At 43.9% G+C, this 16,822-nt stretch overlaps 1 protein-coding gene across 4 annotated transcripts in view; it reads left to right on the forward strand.

The window, feature by feature from the left end:
* The first annotated feature begins 938 nt into the window (after positions 1 to 938).
* The window catches only part of foxp4 (forkhead box P4), an 87,659-nt gene continuing 71,775 nt past the window's right edge, over positions 939 to 16,822 (forward strand). For 2 of the 4 annotated variants that reach the window (XM_040203460.2, XM_078092216.1), the window contains exon 1: positions 939 to 1,627. The gene's annotated coding sequence lies outside the window, so the exon portion shown is untranslated. The remainder of the gene's footprint in view (positions 1,628 to 16,822) is intronic. The other 2 variants (XM_040203459.2, XM_040203461.2) reach the window with 1 other exon arrangement.

A 16,822-nucleotide genomic window follows, 5' to 3' on the forward strand; every position in this document is an offset into this window, starting at 1 on the left:
ACAACATTTGCACACTTACACACACAGACACATGTTTTAATGGTATTGATCGCGCCAATGAATGTGTTGTGATTTACTGCAGTCGTGGCCCATTGTTGGGTCGTACTGTGATGGACTGCCTTCATTTTCCAATGTTTATAAGCTCCAAGAGAAGCCAGGAGGGTATAGAATAGCATTTAATGGCAAACGCAAAATTATTCCAAGATCTTTTCATGAGTTATGACACTCTTTTTTTTTCATGACTTGCAGCGACAGGTATGATGTAATTTCCAAATTTCTTCAGAGACAGTAATCTCAACACTGATTATGCTGTCAATTAGTAAATGAATGTGGCGGTAAGGGAGGAAAAGGTGGTAATAACTCTGCAAAAGGAGTTGTCAGGCTTCCAAAATAGATAACGGACTTACAGAGATAGGCAGGCAGTAAACATCACAATATAACTGTCTATTTGCATGGTAAGTGGAAAAAAACAAGGGTGAATCCACACACACACTGATTTTACATTTTATTCATATAATACAGCATTTCTTAGGTTGACTTCGATCTTTTGGCATGAAGACTTCAACAAAGTGTGGAAAAATACTAAAGGTATTATCGTCTGTCGAGAGAAACAACAGAAATATATATGGGAAAAAATATGTTAATTAAAAAAATATCAAAAGTAACATTACAACAAAAAGGTGAAGAAACAAATCAAAGTGCTTCCTGGTCGCTAGTTTGCTTTGGATGATGGCGCTTTGTTGACGGGTTTCTGAGATCCAAATTGTATGTAGAGTAACATCTGTTCTTCTCTGCTTCCACAATAGCACAACTCAGCCGGGATGCAAAGAGAGGTCAAAAGATCAGTGCCTTCCCCACACGCACGCACACACACTCGGAGAGCGAGAGAGGGAGAGAAAGGGGGGGGGGGGTCACTGAGAGAGCCTCTACCTCTCACCGGCTGCTGTTTTCCTTTTGTGCGCCAGGGCTTTACGAGGAACGATACAAACGCGCACCTGCTTTAGAGGCATTACGGTAGCGCAGCAAACTGTCCCCCCTCGCAACACACACACACAGACACACTCACACGCTCGCGCAGCCCTAGTGATTCAAACCCCGATTTCCAGCAAACGAGCAAGCAACAGACGGGATGCCAAAAAAAGTGAGGAGCAGCGGAGGGGTTGTTCGCGCTGAATGAGCCTCTTGAAGAGATAGCGAGAGGAAGGCAGACGCAACAAAACAAGACGAGAAGCTGCGCGCTTTCTCCGCGGCAACTTGCGCACAGTGCCAGAGTTTTTAGCGGCAGTATTGTTCCGACTTCACTCCAGAGGGGCCACTCCGAGGAGAGAGGACGCACACAAAAGGGAAAAGGAAAGGACTAACGAGCACGCTTTGTCGTTTAAAGTGATGGTCCTGCGGTCTTAGATCCTAGATTTCTCTGTCTCTACCTCTCTCCCCTCTCTGTTTCTTTCCATTTTTTCTCCTTTTTTTTTTTACATTTTTTTTTTCGTCCCGTCGGTTTGTGAGCCCCTTTGTCGCCGTGAGAGAGAGAGTGGACGCGCCGGGGGTTTGAGGAGCCGAAGCGGGGCTGTCCACATGGTCCGACCACTGGCGTGAAAGTTGACTTCTTCAGAAAACCAGAGAACAGGTTGATGCATTATCTACAATTTACTTTCCCCTTTTCTTTTTTTTCGCCTTCCTCACTCTTTCCTCGCCTCGCTGCTTCTATTGAAACTCTGATAACCACGTTAGTCCACAAAAGTTAAACTTTCCCATCGCACATTGTTTGTGAAACTCCTCCGCGCGAGGCTAATAATACAAATAGGGTATTTTAAAACACATTGGCACACTCGGGAGTTTTTTCCTCGTTCAGACTTCCCCTCCGTCCATGTGTCATTTGAACTAGTTTCTTTTCTCAGGATTAACTTATTAGCCACGTATTAAAATGCTATTTGAAGCTTTCATCCTTTCAGTTTCTACAAGAGCGAGAAAGCGGTGGTTTAAGTTTCTTCTATTTATTCGCTTCACACGTGTTAGTCGTACGTGCACCACAGGGAGAAACACACGCTTATTTAAATCGACGTTTGTTTTCATTTCTGTGAACTCATAAATATCATGTCATAGTCATCGTGGACTGAGAGACCCGGTGTTTTTAAAATGATTTTTTTTTTTTTTATTGTCCGAAGTTATTGCTCACGAGCCAACCAAAAGTTAGTCTCATAGGTTCAGACTAAGATGTCGGGAGGGGATTTGACGAGCTTAACTCTGCGTGCCCGTAAGTAACAGGGATTCAATAATAAACACACGTCGATTAATGTGGTGACAATTTGGTGACTCGCGTCGGAATGCTTTGTCATCGCGTTGTACCTGTTTAGCTCCCTGCCGGTCACCACTGTTTTAATTCTTAATTGATTTAGTTTTAGTTTAGTTTATCCCCTCACTGAAGATCATGTTTTCAGAGAGGGAGAGAGAGAAAAAGGTCTTTCTTTGAGACTTGGCCAAAGGGTCAGGGGGACAATACTTTCCTTTCAAAGCGTTTTGACTTTTGAAATTGGAACCGCGTTTTGTGACCTAACGTTTGCCGAGTTGTGTTGGTTACCGATACAATACACAACAATATGCAGAGGTTTTCCATGCATAGTAAAAGTTTAACGTATAAAGTGATCGTATCTGTAGGTATGTAGACAGATCATTAGATAATTGTAACACTGCTTTTTATTCATTCATGAATTACATTAAATTAAAATACATATACTTCTCATGATTTAAAAAAAAGTCCACATGTGTGCAGAGCTGATTTTGACTTTGACAATATTTTAAAATAAATAAATGAGGGGGTTGAAGTCTGTACCAGAACCAGAATGTTTTTCCTTTCCTTCTACAGTCATACAGCGCCTGAAAGCAGGCCTCCAATAGGAGAGAAATGCTCCTTTCTTTTTAGAGAGAAAATACAAATGAACTACATTTATCCAATATCTTAAATTACAAATAGCTCAATGAAGCAAACTGCAGAACAACTGTACAAGCTGTCCTACTTCAACTAAATAAATAAAAATAATCAAATTTGAAACATCAGCCAGAGCATTCCCTTATGCCAGATACACTGAGGTCCCGCGTGACGGAAACCAGCGCGAGAGATGAAACAACCATTAATTGCTGTTAGTTGTGTGTCACTGGGAGAAACGCGCACCCTGACACGGACATTATTGCCCCGTGATTGATGGGCGCCAGGGCATTTGGCATAATTCATTTTATTTACTGTGTCCTCTCTCCTGTTGTGTGCCCCCACCTTTGCCAAACACCCCCCTTTGCTAAACTACCCCCCCCCCCCCCTGCTCTTCTGTGGTGGCATTTCCGTTACGCGATGACACACTTTTAATTGCACTTTAGTAGAAGATCCATCGGGAATGAAAAAACTCTTCATCACGTTTTTATGACCTTGTCACATTTCTGGTGTCAGGTATTTCGTGGTCGCTCCGAGGCCTCTCGTGTAAAGTGTATACTGAATGATGAATACAAAAAAGTAGTTCATTTCATCAACATAAATTACACCTTCAGTGGTAGCCTTCATACAAATCTGCTCGTTCGTGTTTTAGTGTTCACACAGATTCATGCTGCTGTATTTAAATCAGCAAAATTTGACCAGACTTTTAAGATGATTCATTTGTTAATTTTTTGCAAAGAAGCTAAATGTTTTTTTATTTGCATATCAACACACCTGTATCATTTAAATGATGCAAACATCTTTGCATGCTGACAACAGCCCTCGACATATCTCAGGTAATTATTTTTTATATTCTAAATTTGCTGAAATTGTTTCCCAGAAATATGGAGAAGAAAATCCAGTTTTGACTTTTACTTTTTAAATGTCTGAGATGCAAGTTTTTTCAACTGCTACATCTCTCCGGCGCAGCAGCTCAGATATTTCCGTTAGTGTAAAATATTGGATTTGTTGGTACAATCTCCGACAAAATGCAAATGACTGCACAATTTAATAATTTGCGCATATTGATTTAAATTGCCTGACTGAGAATCCTTTTCAAAATACACCAACCAATTTATTTATTTTAAAACCACAATATTAAGAGTATAAACTCACTATAAGTTAACAATTCTGTGATGTGCTTTGCTCATTGATCGCGTCAGTCACAGGCTTTTCATGCAAATATATTGGGACACAATGATACAAAGGAGTGTTTGAGAGGCAGAAGTAGTAATTTGGTTTTAAAAAGTGTACATGTGCAGGAAGCCAGAGGTGTCAGAGACAGATTGACGCTCTCTGCTCTCTGTTGGCTATTGTGCGTCCGTGTCTGTTTGCCTCAGCTTTGCCACCTTTTTTTTATCTGACTTGCCTCAACACTTTTCCCTCTATGCCTTTTTTTTCTCCCTTCACTTCTCTCGACAGCTGTGTCTTTTCCATGTCCTGTTTTGTTTCATTGTTTATACGAGTCGCTCATGTGCTGCTGATTTTTATCACTTTCACACTCTGTTCTTCACCAGACAATTGTTTCTGTTATGCTTACTGACACATTACTTAAATGATGATTTTCAGCTTGGTCCTGGGTGTGTGTGTGTGTGTGTGAGAGACTCTGTGCCGGTGTGTTTTACTCCGGCACATGTATGAGACTGTCTAGAGACGGGCAATAATGGCTGTGAGTCTCATGCGCTTAAAAAAAAAAACTTCAAGCGGGATTAAAAGCCAGTAACATGATTGTGTTAGTCCATAAACTCACTTTAGAGAGTCCTTACCTCCGGCATGAGCGCATGTGAATGTATGTACGGAACCGCGTACATATCCGAGTGCGTCCGTGTGTGTGTTCGAGAGTGCTTTTTTCTCAATTCACCTGTCGTGCTTGAGTGAAAATGGACAGTATTTGGAGTTTTAAATGTCCTGTGCGTCGGTAGTGCTGATGGCTCGCCTGTCCGTCTCTCCATCTCTCGCTCTCTCCTCATTAAAGCCCTCCTGCTATCCGTAGCCCACAAGTCTGAGTGGGCTTTTGGCTCCAAAGTGATGTTGAAGAGCACCCGTACACAACTCGGCTATACATCTCGTAGAGTTGACCCGTGATAAATGCTCACAGGTTTACTTCTATTGCAGCACTTAGTGCATTATCTGCCGAAAACAATGAAATGGTTAATTTTTCAATATCCTTTAGATAATGTTTGAGAAAGGTAAAAAAAAACATGTGCAGGGAGAGAAAGCCTGTTTTGTAAAACGGAATTATTTGAGTGTTTGTCCATTACTGCACGGTGTGCGCATTTGAGCTGCACAGTTTTTGGGCTTTTAAATGTTAAAACAGTGCAGGATTCAATTTGTCTATATGTTCAAACAAACGTGTAATTATGGGTTAAAATGAAAACCTATTTCAATCTATAATACATCAGATTTTTATGGAATAAAGTAATTTCTTCTTTGCACTATAATCATCGCATACAATTACAATGATAATTTGGGCTTGTTGCCTCTTTAAAAATATGTTAATTAACTAAAATTTTACAAATTAATGGATTAAATGAAGGAGCTATTCTTCATTGGCAGCCAGCAAGTGGTGGAGTGCTCTGGATGTGTATTGAAGTGATTGACTGCACAGTGAAAGTGCCGCCACATTGCTTTAGACTGAAGCCTGATTATACATGTGGTTCTAATTGAACCGGTTATTTAGGAGAAGTTGAGGACTGAATACTTGTGTCTGTGTTTCAGGCAGCCTCTCCGTCTGTCTGTCTGTGTGTGCATATAATAAATCCCACACATTTTTCAGAGATGAGATGTGTTTTTTATGACTGGTCAGAAGGCGGTGTCACGTAGTGAAAGTTGCATGGCAGCAGAGAAGGAGAGTCAGAGGGATTTAGGCATTTGACCACCTGAGAGAAAAAAGCTGTTTTCCTCCATTGTTGTCGTTTGGAAGAATCGCATACGTGGTGACAGCAGCCCCAACTTTATTCTTTGAAATGAACCAGCTTTTCTCCCTCTGATTGAAAGGTTGATTGTTTTCGCTCAATCCAATGGTTCATTATCATGTTTGTGCGTTTCGGGCCAGTTTTTTGGGCAAGTGTGTATGTGAGGTGGCCTGGAGGCAGAGCGGCACAGAGATGTTTCTCCGGCTCCACGGAGCACTGGCCCATTAACAGCTGATGGATGTGGGAAGGAGTGACCCAACAGCTTAGAGCGAAAGAGGCTGTTTCCTACGGGCAACGTAGGTGGGGGGGAGGGTGAGCGAGGGACGGGAGAAAAGATAGAACATATGATTGAGAGGCTCGGGGCTCATATAGGCGTGGACTTGCTTAGAGACGAGGAAGCATGAGATCAGCCTCTGTGGGCCGGGGCTGCAGAAGCTATCCAGTCTGATTTCACAGACAGAAAGACAGTCACACACAGGATCATCAAGTCAGCGGCGCGGCCGGGTCCAGAGCACGCCGAGATGGTCGGGCAGGAAGCGGAATTGAAAGGACAACAACGAGCGGAGCGGCGTTGGGCGTAATGCGAGGGTGCCTGTTGTGTTTGAGCAGAGCATCTTCACCAAAAAAAAAAAAAAGCTCCCATAGGTCGCCTTGTCCCCCGCTAATTCCGCATTGCCTCTGACAGCTGTATTTGTGTTATGGATTTTCCTTCACTCTGTCCTGTCTCCCGCTCCTTTTCCCCTGCCTCCCTCTCTCTCAGTAGTCGGCTCTCCATCGCCTCCACCCTATGACCTTTTGTAAGCACTTCATCAGAGAGCCGTTGGTGTTTTCAAAAGCGCTGCGACAAACTGACAGGGCAGCCGTCAATCGAGCGGGGGGGGGGCCGAGGGAGCAGATCAGTGGAAAGCTTCGCTCAGAACAACAATGTGACTAAACTTTCTGCAGCACTGCTTTAATGTGTATTGAAAGGATGGCTGTGAAGGGTAGGTGACAGCTGTGAAGCGCAAGACTCCGAATGTTACGGATACGCACACACACGCACGCAGTAGCTCACGCGCACACACACATATTGCAGATTTCATTTAACCAACTGTGGAGAAGCGGTGCTCGTTTGTCCGTGGTGCTGCTGCTGCTGCGGTGGAAATCTGCCGAGCGGACGAGCTCGGCAGAGGAGGAGCGCAGAGGGATTCATATCCAGCTCCGTGAACACATTGACGTCCCGATTGAACTCAAATCAGTTTAGTCTTTTCCCTCATTTCTGACGTGCCTTTTTTGACGGCGGCTATCCGATTTAGCGTTAATCATATTTATAGAAAAAAATGTTTCAGATTTTCATCAGTGAATTGCTTCAACCAGGATGGCTTCATATTAACATATAATGATAGGAAATTAGCAATGCTGTGTTTCCCCTTCTCCGTGCTCCTTTCCATCCCGGAACGGGAAGGTAATAACGATTTAAATGCATCTCATTATGTTTTCTAATCCGTAAAGTATCGGGATGTTGGCTAACGCAGGCGAAAGTGAGGCTGGAACGTCGGCGCGCACTCGTCTTTTATGGTATTAGTATTTATGGTATTAGTTCCGGGGAACATGGGACGCCTACTTAAGCTATTAGCATGTGAGGCGCCGTGGGATGATCCATCCCCTGACAGGACGAGCTGTTAACCGGTGTTAAACCGAATCACAATAGGCTGCCCGGGTTGACGGATTGACAGAGCTCGCTCTCACCGCTAGCGTAGGCCGCCCTTCCTTCCTCCTTCACTACGCCTAACCCTCACAGAAAGGTTTCTTTGCTCAGGGATTTAAGTTTTTCCTAAAACTTCTGGAAGAAAAAACTGAGTGATCATTTGTAAGAGTAAATATGTTGAATTCGATGCGGCCTACAGAAAAGGGCCACATGCTCTCTTTGTCTCTGTCGTGTCAACTCCTGTCCTCCCTTTCTACTTCCCCTTCCTCCCGCTGTGCCTCTCAAGGTGAAGAGACTGTTCAGGTTTTGCACAGTGTGACGCGGACTCCAAGGCTTCTATAGTGCCCTTTCAGAAAGGGTGGTGTGTGTGGGGGGGGGAGGAAGGTGCCTGCTGGAGCCGCTACCGGGAGTCTTGGAGATCGTTCACAGACGTGCAGGATTCAGTTCTGCATGTGTGTACACTTTGTGTGTGTTTGCGTGTGTGTGTGTGCGTGTAACGACAATTAACTGTCAATCAACCGGTGACCCTCCACTTCTCTCCTCCTCAGTCAGAATTCCTCCAGTTTTAGGTTTTGTTTTTCAGACGGCTATCGGAGGACAAGAAAAGCAAACAGGTAGTCGCATTCCCAACTTGAGTGTATATATTTTAGGCGTTTCATTGTTGAGGAGAAAACGGGCTCTGCGTCTTTATTTTTTATAGATTGTTTCATCTCAGTCGTTCCCAGCGTTGTGTTGTTAGGGAGTCAGTGCTGGTTCATCAGCGGCCGTTTTCCACTCTGTGGCTGCAAGCCGGCCATCGAAACTGTTGGTGTGTATGCGTGTACACGTGCACGTCTGTGTGTGTTGGGCATTGTTGACCGAGAGACATCTGCCACTAGATTATACCCAGCTGTTATCTGAATAATTGTGTAATCCCACCCATACTCCCCCTTTTACTCCCTCCTTCCTTCCCTTCTCCTACTCCTCCTGCTTTGCTCCTTTCTTGCCCCCACATCCCTTCTTTCTCCCACTGATGAGACGGAGAGCGGTGAGTCTCTTCTCTGGGTGGCACTGTGGGCTTTTTCGGGAGTGATTAAGAGTCCGTGAGCTTGCATGTGTGCGGCCCCTGGTCACCGGTCGTTGTCTGACATTTGTAGAAGGATATTTGTGCCCCTCCCCTCCCCCACCTTCCCGGGGCTCTCGGAGAAATAAAAGTAGCCTAATCCTCTCAGATCAAGATCGCTGTCCACCACAGCTGTGAATTAGAGCCAGCTCTCATGTTCCTGAGGAGAGAGAAGGCAGGGTGTGTGTGTGTGTGTGTGTGTGTTTGTGGTGTGGGTTGTTGGCCTTCGAAGCACCGTTTGCTGTTTGACGGCAGATTGCTGGTTGGAGAGTGAGAGTAAAGGAAGACGCACTCTGAAAAAAAGAAGAATAAAAGAGCAGTTAAAAGGGAGAAAAAATGTAAAGAGTATTTAGATACCGTTCAGGCAAAAGTAATTTTAAAACAATTCTGACAGGATGCATATGATACCGTTCAAATATATTTACTGTTATCAGATTTCCTGTTAATTAAATAAAAGTTTTCTTTTTTTTTTTTACGTGTGCCATTTTCAACTTCAATACATCTATTCATGTTTTAGAATAATAAAAAATGCCTTTTTTTTCTTTCAACAACTAATTAATACCATTTATTTTCCTGGATTAAAAATCTGTCACATCCCTGTTCCACTGTATCTACAGACAAAAAAATATTTTCTTCCTTCTACAGACAATCTCAACTTGTGATGAGACAATATTAAAAAGTAAATTTGGATCTGGTTTATTTGACATCCCTTTTTATTTTATTTTATGCATCGAGAAAGAAATGTTTGTGTGTCACTCACAAGGCCGCACACATACACCGACAGCATGCGTGCCTGCAGTTGCCAGGGCTGCCTTCATTTCTGGTCCGTGGTTGGTAGGAAAGTGTTTTTTTCCCTGTTGGAGCTCCGATAGTCACTCGCTGTGAAGGACTCAACACTCGCTGTCTCTCTTTCCTCCTCTTTGCCTCTTATTCTGTTGCACTCTCTCCAGTCCAGCGACTCTGCCCCCTCTCTTTGCCCTCCTCCTTTCCCTGTCATGCCTGTTGTCTAATTATCATGGCATCCCTCAGCCTCTTCATTACATCCAAGCTGTCGTCACAGTTTATCTGCAACATTTGCTACCTCTCTTCGGGACTTTTTTCAATAGGTTTCATTTATTCTATTTGACTGAAATGACAAGACCCAATGCAAGGCCGATCCGTAGCAAGTTGTATGTTTTAAGTGGGTAGAAAAAAGAAAAAAATGTCAAAAAGAAATGTTCAGCTAAAAAAATCTATTTATTACGTAAGTAAAATATTGCAAGTAAATAGTATGTAATAGAGGCAGGGAACTATTATTGTAGCGCATTCAGTGATAATATTAAACCAACTGACTTTTAAAATCTCTCTGGCTTTACTCTTTAATGTGAGAATCATTTTTTCAGTCCATTTTGTGATCATAGTGAAATTTGAATGCAGTGTTTTTGTCAGCACACCTTCTTTTCTTTTTGACCAAAGAAAAATAAATGATGGAAAAAAAAGAAACCGGTTTCCAATATTTAGAGTAAGCAACTTTCTTTTGAACAACAAACAGCAAGAAATGGAAAAGGAACAGGGATACTGTATTCAAAGACTGAGGCATATATTACCAGGTTGAAAGGCAGCCGTTGCGTTAGCGGACACCACAATGCCCATTTGCCCAGTGAAGGTCAGCGATGCTGTTTGCAACCTGTAGCCCTAATCGGTAACTTCTGCTGCTGCAAGCTTCTATTGTCTAAAGGTCAGTCAGGAACGGTGCCTCAGCCGTGGAAAGTAGTCAGCATAAATGACGGAGGGGACTGAGGTAGGAACGAAGGACTAAAATATGGGGAAAAGGAGAACAGGAGGGAGGGTGAGTGGCACTGAAGGCCTGGCATGCGTCGTGGTGTCAGGCAGGCGTATGGCTTCTCGGGGCTTTGTGAAAATCTGCCTGCCAAACTTTGCTGAAGGCTGGGTCTGGTTTAAACAGCTGCCCCAGGGGTTCGCTCAGAGAGTGAGTTCAGGGAGGAGGAGAAGGAGGTGGGAAATCGGAAAAATGAAAAAGGCGAGGGGAGCAGAGCAGAGAGCAGGCTGGCCGTCACAATCGTCTGTTGGTACGGCGCACAGGCCCACAGCCGCTGATCTAAGGAACACAACTCCTGGCCTATTTTCCCCTCGCCCGTTTCCTCCCTTCTATCTTTCCTTCCATCCTCCTCCAGGCCGCTCTGGCTCCCTGTCTCTGTCTCTCTCTCTTAGCTTTTGTTATTAACATACAGTCTGCATTACTGGAACAGTGGCTGGGCCTATTTGCTGGTAATGAGGATAAGGGACCTGATGTTAATAATAAGTTGTTTGACCTTTATTGGCAGGGTCAAGTTCTTCCAAGGAGGTGCAATCCTCTCCGTCCTCGGCCCAAACACATGACGGCACCCTGGGGGTAGGAGGCGGGGGGGGGGGGCGGACCGAGGTGGTCCAAAATTTCACATCCAAAATTTGGATTTCTCGTCCCCTTCTCTGCTCTCTCCGTCTACCTCTTCCTCGTCCCCTCTCCTCCCACATGGTTAATTGAAGGGGGAATTGGTAGTTCTGTGCGGTAATTGTGGCTTTGAGAATTCTGTCTCCCACAGAGAAAGATGAGGGCAGCTGTACCAAAGACAGGATGGCGGGTTGTAAGAGACCGAGAGAAATGGGGAGAGGCAGATGGACAAGCAAATAGAAAAAGGCCCCACATCCCCCTCTCTGCACCCCTGGGGGTGGGGCTTGATTGGATGATGAGTGAGCGTGTTGATTGGCTGATGACGAGCAGATTTCTGCGTAACTTTAGCAGCTGGGCGCGAATAATCATTCAATTCATTATCCAATCAGAGCGACTCTACTACGTAGCCGCACTGATTCTCCTTTTAATTTTCCTTTGAACCCCCTCCCTCCCTCTCCATTCCTTCCATACCTCCCCAAGGAGTCGGGGGATGGACAGATGAGTGGAGCACACTGTATCTGTACGGTTCTGCTCTGCCGCTCGCTGGAGTAGGGAGAGACAAACTTCTACTGATGCCACTGCTGAATGGACTCTCTGCCTCCCTCTCTCCTTCAAGAGGAGCTTTTCTTTCCCAAGGGGCACAGCTTTATAATTAGTCTTCTTCCCGAAATAGAAAACTAGTTTTTCTGAGGTGAAGTCACCCTCTGATGTGTAGTTTTTTAGAGCAGGATATTTGAATTGATACAGCACAAAGTAAAATATATTATACCACCACCACCTGCCACGTTGACTCTTTGGAAAAAAGTACCACTGGAATGAATAGTTTTTGGTCAGATAGATATTTTGTTCCTGTAGTAACCGCAGGTCTTGTTTTAGCTCCTGGCTTAGTTGTTTAGTCTCAGCTCAGACCACCCCAAGGCCATCACCCAGGCAACGGGTGTTCCTGTGTTTTTTATATATTTTCTGTCTTTTATATTTGATTTTCTTCATCGTGTACTAAAACTTGTCCGTGTATCAATTTCTCCCTTCGACTTCATCTTTGCCATTGGTTTGCCCCCCCCCAACCCTGTTTGTCTCCCCCCTCTTCCCCTCTGCCTCTCCTCACCGCTCCCCTTTTCTCTTCCCCTCTGCCTCTCCTCTCGCTGCCTCTGTCCGTTAATGAGAATGTGTTAACGAGAAAGAAAGATCTATTGGGTATAGCACAATTTATCAGGAAGGCAAAGGTTTAGAAGAAAAAAAAGGGCGACGGGCCCTTCAAAGAAGTCCTATTCTTGTGGTTGTGAATGTTAGATGAGACAGTGAAAAGTTCCCCGTCTAACGTCATGGTGTCTGAACAGAAGAGAACAGAACCGTTCTAATCATGCCGCGCAGAAAAAAATGACTTCCAACCCGATTTAATTAACTGATAAGAAACGGCTTCAAATTAATTTTTCAAGGATGTAAGATTTTGATTAAGAAACTCCTAAAAGAAATAGACGAATAATCATTTTTTTAATCAACTTACTCAAATGGTAACTGGTTAATATGATAATTCTAGCAATTAGGGCAAATATTGTCGAGCAGCAGTTTCTATGCATCCTGTAAAAGGAATTATAATATCTTTACATCTAATTATCATGGTTATTTAATTTTTTGTATGGCTACCTCTCAATTTTACCATTCATTTTTTCATCTGCTATTATAGGGATAATGAAATGAGAAGTTGGAAAGTGTAATACGATGAAACTTTTATAAGGGCCGACCAGAATGGGGCTTTTCACGCACCGTGATTGGATAGATATTTAGGCAAAGGGAAAGGGAAGTTGTTCCCAACGACATATTTCTGCTGGTTTTACATGCAAAGCTGAGATGGATCTTTTAGATGTATGATTCTTTTATTCCGTCAGCAGATTAAAGTAGCTAATAGCTCCTGGCTTCTCTGTGTTCCTCCTCTCTTATTCATAAGCAGGTAGGCCCGGCCATGAATATGTTCTAATGCAAAAAAGTTTGACAATCTATTGAGTTAAGAGAGGAAAAAAAAGATCCAGCTTTGATTGGAGGAATGATTGGGCTGTTCATCCGCTAGTGGCCATAAAATGTGTCATATACTTATATATGTGTGTGTGTGTGTGTGTGTGTGTGTGTGTGTGTGTGTGTGTGTGTGTGGGTACGTGCGCCCTAATTGGACAGGTATTGTAGCGGAGGTGAAGAGGGGCCAGTTGAAGGGATGGGGGTGGGGGGAGTGTGGAGCTTTAGGAGGGCAGCAGAGTTCCTTGATTCAAAAAGCCTCCAACCCGGGCAAAAGCTAACCCGGCTCACACTCCGCTGCATCGCCTACACCACTCCGCACTCACATGCGGTGGCTCTTTGCCTCTCATGAGATGAATATCCGTCGCCTCTCAAACTCCTTTCTTTCAGAGCCTGCTGTATCCCTCGCTCCTTGCACACAGAACATCAGTGGAGTCGTGCGTTCAGAGGGAAATATTGACAAAGCGCTTGGAGAGATGGAATTGTTCCTTTAATTATATGCTGCTCTGTGTTTTTGGTGTGGCTGCTTCCATACACCAGCAAACACCAGCACACACACACACACACAAACACACAAAATGCACATTCCCACTGATCAGCTGAATAGGTATTCTTGGCACAGACCCACTGTATTGAGCGTACATATTCAATTAACAAAACGCATTAGCGAAACTTGGCATTTGTTGTTGTTTTTTTTCCCCGCCTCCTTGCTCGGAATTAATGGTTTTGATATGCTAATTAGTGGGTAATTTAATTTCAAAAGGCCTCAATTAACAGCAGCGTTGTGGACACGATGAAGTTAAGCAGCGTAATCTAATTTGCATTAGTAACGAGCAGGGAGTAATTAGTCTCTTAATTAGCCACTTCAGACAGCACTTGTGTTTACTTTCCTAATGAAGTGGAGGGTCCTTTTTTTATAGGGAAGCCTGCCTGTGTGTGTGTATGTGTGTGTACGTGGGTTCGGGCAGTGGTGTTGCTGGCACCAGAGGGAGAATGGCATATGGCTTACAGTTTAGCTCCAGTTACACATATGGGCACACACATACACACAAACACACGCTGACACACAAACAAACATAAATGAACAAACATGGACGTCATACCCTGCTGTCTTATGTGATTTGGCGTGCACTCACAGTACTTTTCAGTTCATTGAAACATCTCCAGAAGCTCACTTACACACGCCACAAGGGACTGATGGTGTGTGTTTGAGGGGTTTCATCTCCAGTGTTTCCCCTTGGTATTCTTTTTTTGTATTGCAATAACGTGCAATATTTTCATTTTTTTTTGTATATCCATGCCATTCCAGATTTCCTTTGTTTTGCATTTTGGTGAGTATGAAGTGTGCGAGTGAGTGGTGACGTTGCAGACCGTGGTTGCTGGCCAGCCCAATGCTTATTTCTGGGATACCGTTGCCTGTGTTGACAGCGTAGCCAAACAGAAAAGGAAAGACAGACAGGCCAATGGATGGATAGAGAACACTGTTCTATTCCTTTCGTTGCTATTCTTTACATGTTACATGTTCTGGACATATATCCTTAACCACTCAAGAAAAATAGTAGCCAAATTACATCAGCTCTTTTCTGGGATGACCGTTCCAACAGTTGGAACTTTTCCATTGCAGCCTTGTCAAAAACAAGTTGAAAACAACAGGCTTCCTCCTGGGCTTTTTTGGGGAAGGGAGATGGGGTGGAAGGGTTACAGGGGAGCAGCATAGTGGGGCTTAAGGGGGGGCGGGGGGGGACAAGCAGCTGCCCTATTAGCCCAAATCTGTTGTTCAGAGGAGGTGGGAGGAGGGTGGAGCAACACCACTGAATTTCCACAAAGGAAAGCACACACTGTTTTCTTCACTTTGTGTGAAAAGAATGCTCAGTTCTAAAACGATGCCGCAAATGACCGTATTTTTAACCCCTAACACCTCTCCTGGTGTAGACCTTGTTTTTTTTAACCCATGCAACGGACAGAGGAGACCACGGAGACCCATTAACTGACAGCCACTCTGATGGCAAGGCATTTTTCTAAAGGCTTCCCTTTGAATAGCAACAGAGGTTTGAAAGTTGTGTGACTTCCTGCTGCAGAGAGCAGGGTCAGAGCTCCGGTTTGCAGAAGTAGACCGCACTCAGCAGACACACACTCACGGCTGAATTGGCAGCAATCACAAGTATATAATTAGATTATATAGATTATGTGATTCAAACAGATTAAGCGCCCAATAATATTAAAAATATATAAATATAATGAATGAAGGCGCTACAGTGATTATGAGCTGGTTTCCAACATTGACCTTTACCCAGATGCACACACACACAGATTTAAAGGCACAGAAAAGCCACACATATGCACAAACACTCACAAACACTCACACGTACACAGCCATAAATAGGCAACTGATTTACAAATGAGCTGACCTGTGTGTTGGCCTTGCTCTCAGATAGGCTCACACCCCCGCCAGGATGCATAAATCACAATGGACATGCATATGCATGAGCATCTGAGGAGGTGGGATAAGTGTGTGTGTGTGTGTGTGTGTGTGTGTGTGTGTGTGTGTGTGTGTGTGTGTGTGTGTGTGTGTATGTGTGCGTGAGCACCAGCCAGCGGCAGAGTTTGTATCGATCATTGAGGCTTAGTTAAGTGCCTTTTATTTCATTGAGTTAAAGTTAAGGACCGTGGACAGGACTCTCTCTCCATGGGTCGCTTTTCAGAGAGAAAGAGAGAAAGAAAGAAAAAAGAAGGAGAATGGACTCTTAACTGCTCTTTTCCCCCCCTTTTTAGTGGCATCCAGGGATAGCCCATCACATTAATGGAACCTAGATGACATTTTGCATCTCTTCTCTCTCTGGAAGAAGTAGTTTTGGTGTTGGACCTTTGCCTGCTGTGTGTGTGTGTATGATGTGAGCTGCTTTAACCTCCTCTTGTTTTATGGACTTATACATGGCTTTGGATCTCACTGCTGCTAGATTAATTTACACACCACTCAAACATGCTTGCCAAATCTCCTTCTCTCTCGCTCGCCCTCTGTCTCTCCGTCTCGATTCCTCCCTCTTTCCTTTTCTCTGAGGATAGAGAAGAAATTGCCTTGTGAGGTAAATAAATTACTTCCATCGATTGCAGTGTTTGAAGAGTGACTTTATCACAGTTTGACTTGTCCAGATACAGATCAGCATGTGACAGTGTATGTTTTTATGTGCCAGTGTGTCTGAGAGTGTGTGACTTGGTATACATGCGTTGTGTGTGTCCATGTGTGAGTGTGATGTGTGTGGGCTGCAAAAGAATCCGTGTAAAATCTACCTGATGGGTATCTCCATATATTAAAAGTTATTGCTAGAGCTGCTCTTTTTTGTCCATAAACTGTGTGTGTATCTGTGTCTGTGTATTAGAGGCTGCCATGTGCATATTGAAAAGCAGATTAACTATGCTGGTATCGATATATCAAGAACTTACGGCCCACCTTGTGGCCAGGTGGATTGTGGGCTGATTGAGTTCATCACTCTTGTTGTTATCCATTTGCACTGGTCACTGATAGATCCACAGATAGACGACTTAATGAAACTTACCTCTGACGTATTTCATCTACATTGCTGTGTGCACGCAGTAATCACCGTAAAGACTTTTGGCAAACCTTAACCTCCAAGCCCCAGATGTCACCATGGAAAGAGGTTAAAAGTTCAAAAAAGCGTCCATGTGCAGAGGTGATGTGTCTTTCTATATGTGTGTGTGG

Source organism: Gasterosteus aculeatus, chromosome 17 (assembly GCF_964276395.1).
Source record: "Gasterosteus aculeatus chromosome 17, fGasAcu3.hap1.1, whole genome shotgun sequence".
In the NCBI taxonomy this organism is placed as follows: Eukaryota; Metazoa; Chordata; class Actinopteri; order Perciformes; family Gasterosteidae; genus Gasterosteus; species Gasterosteus aculeatus.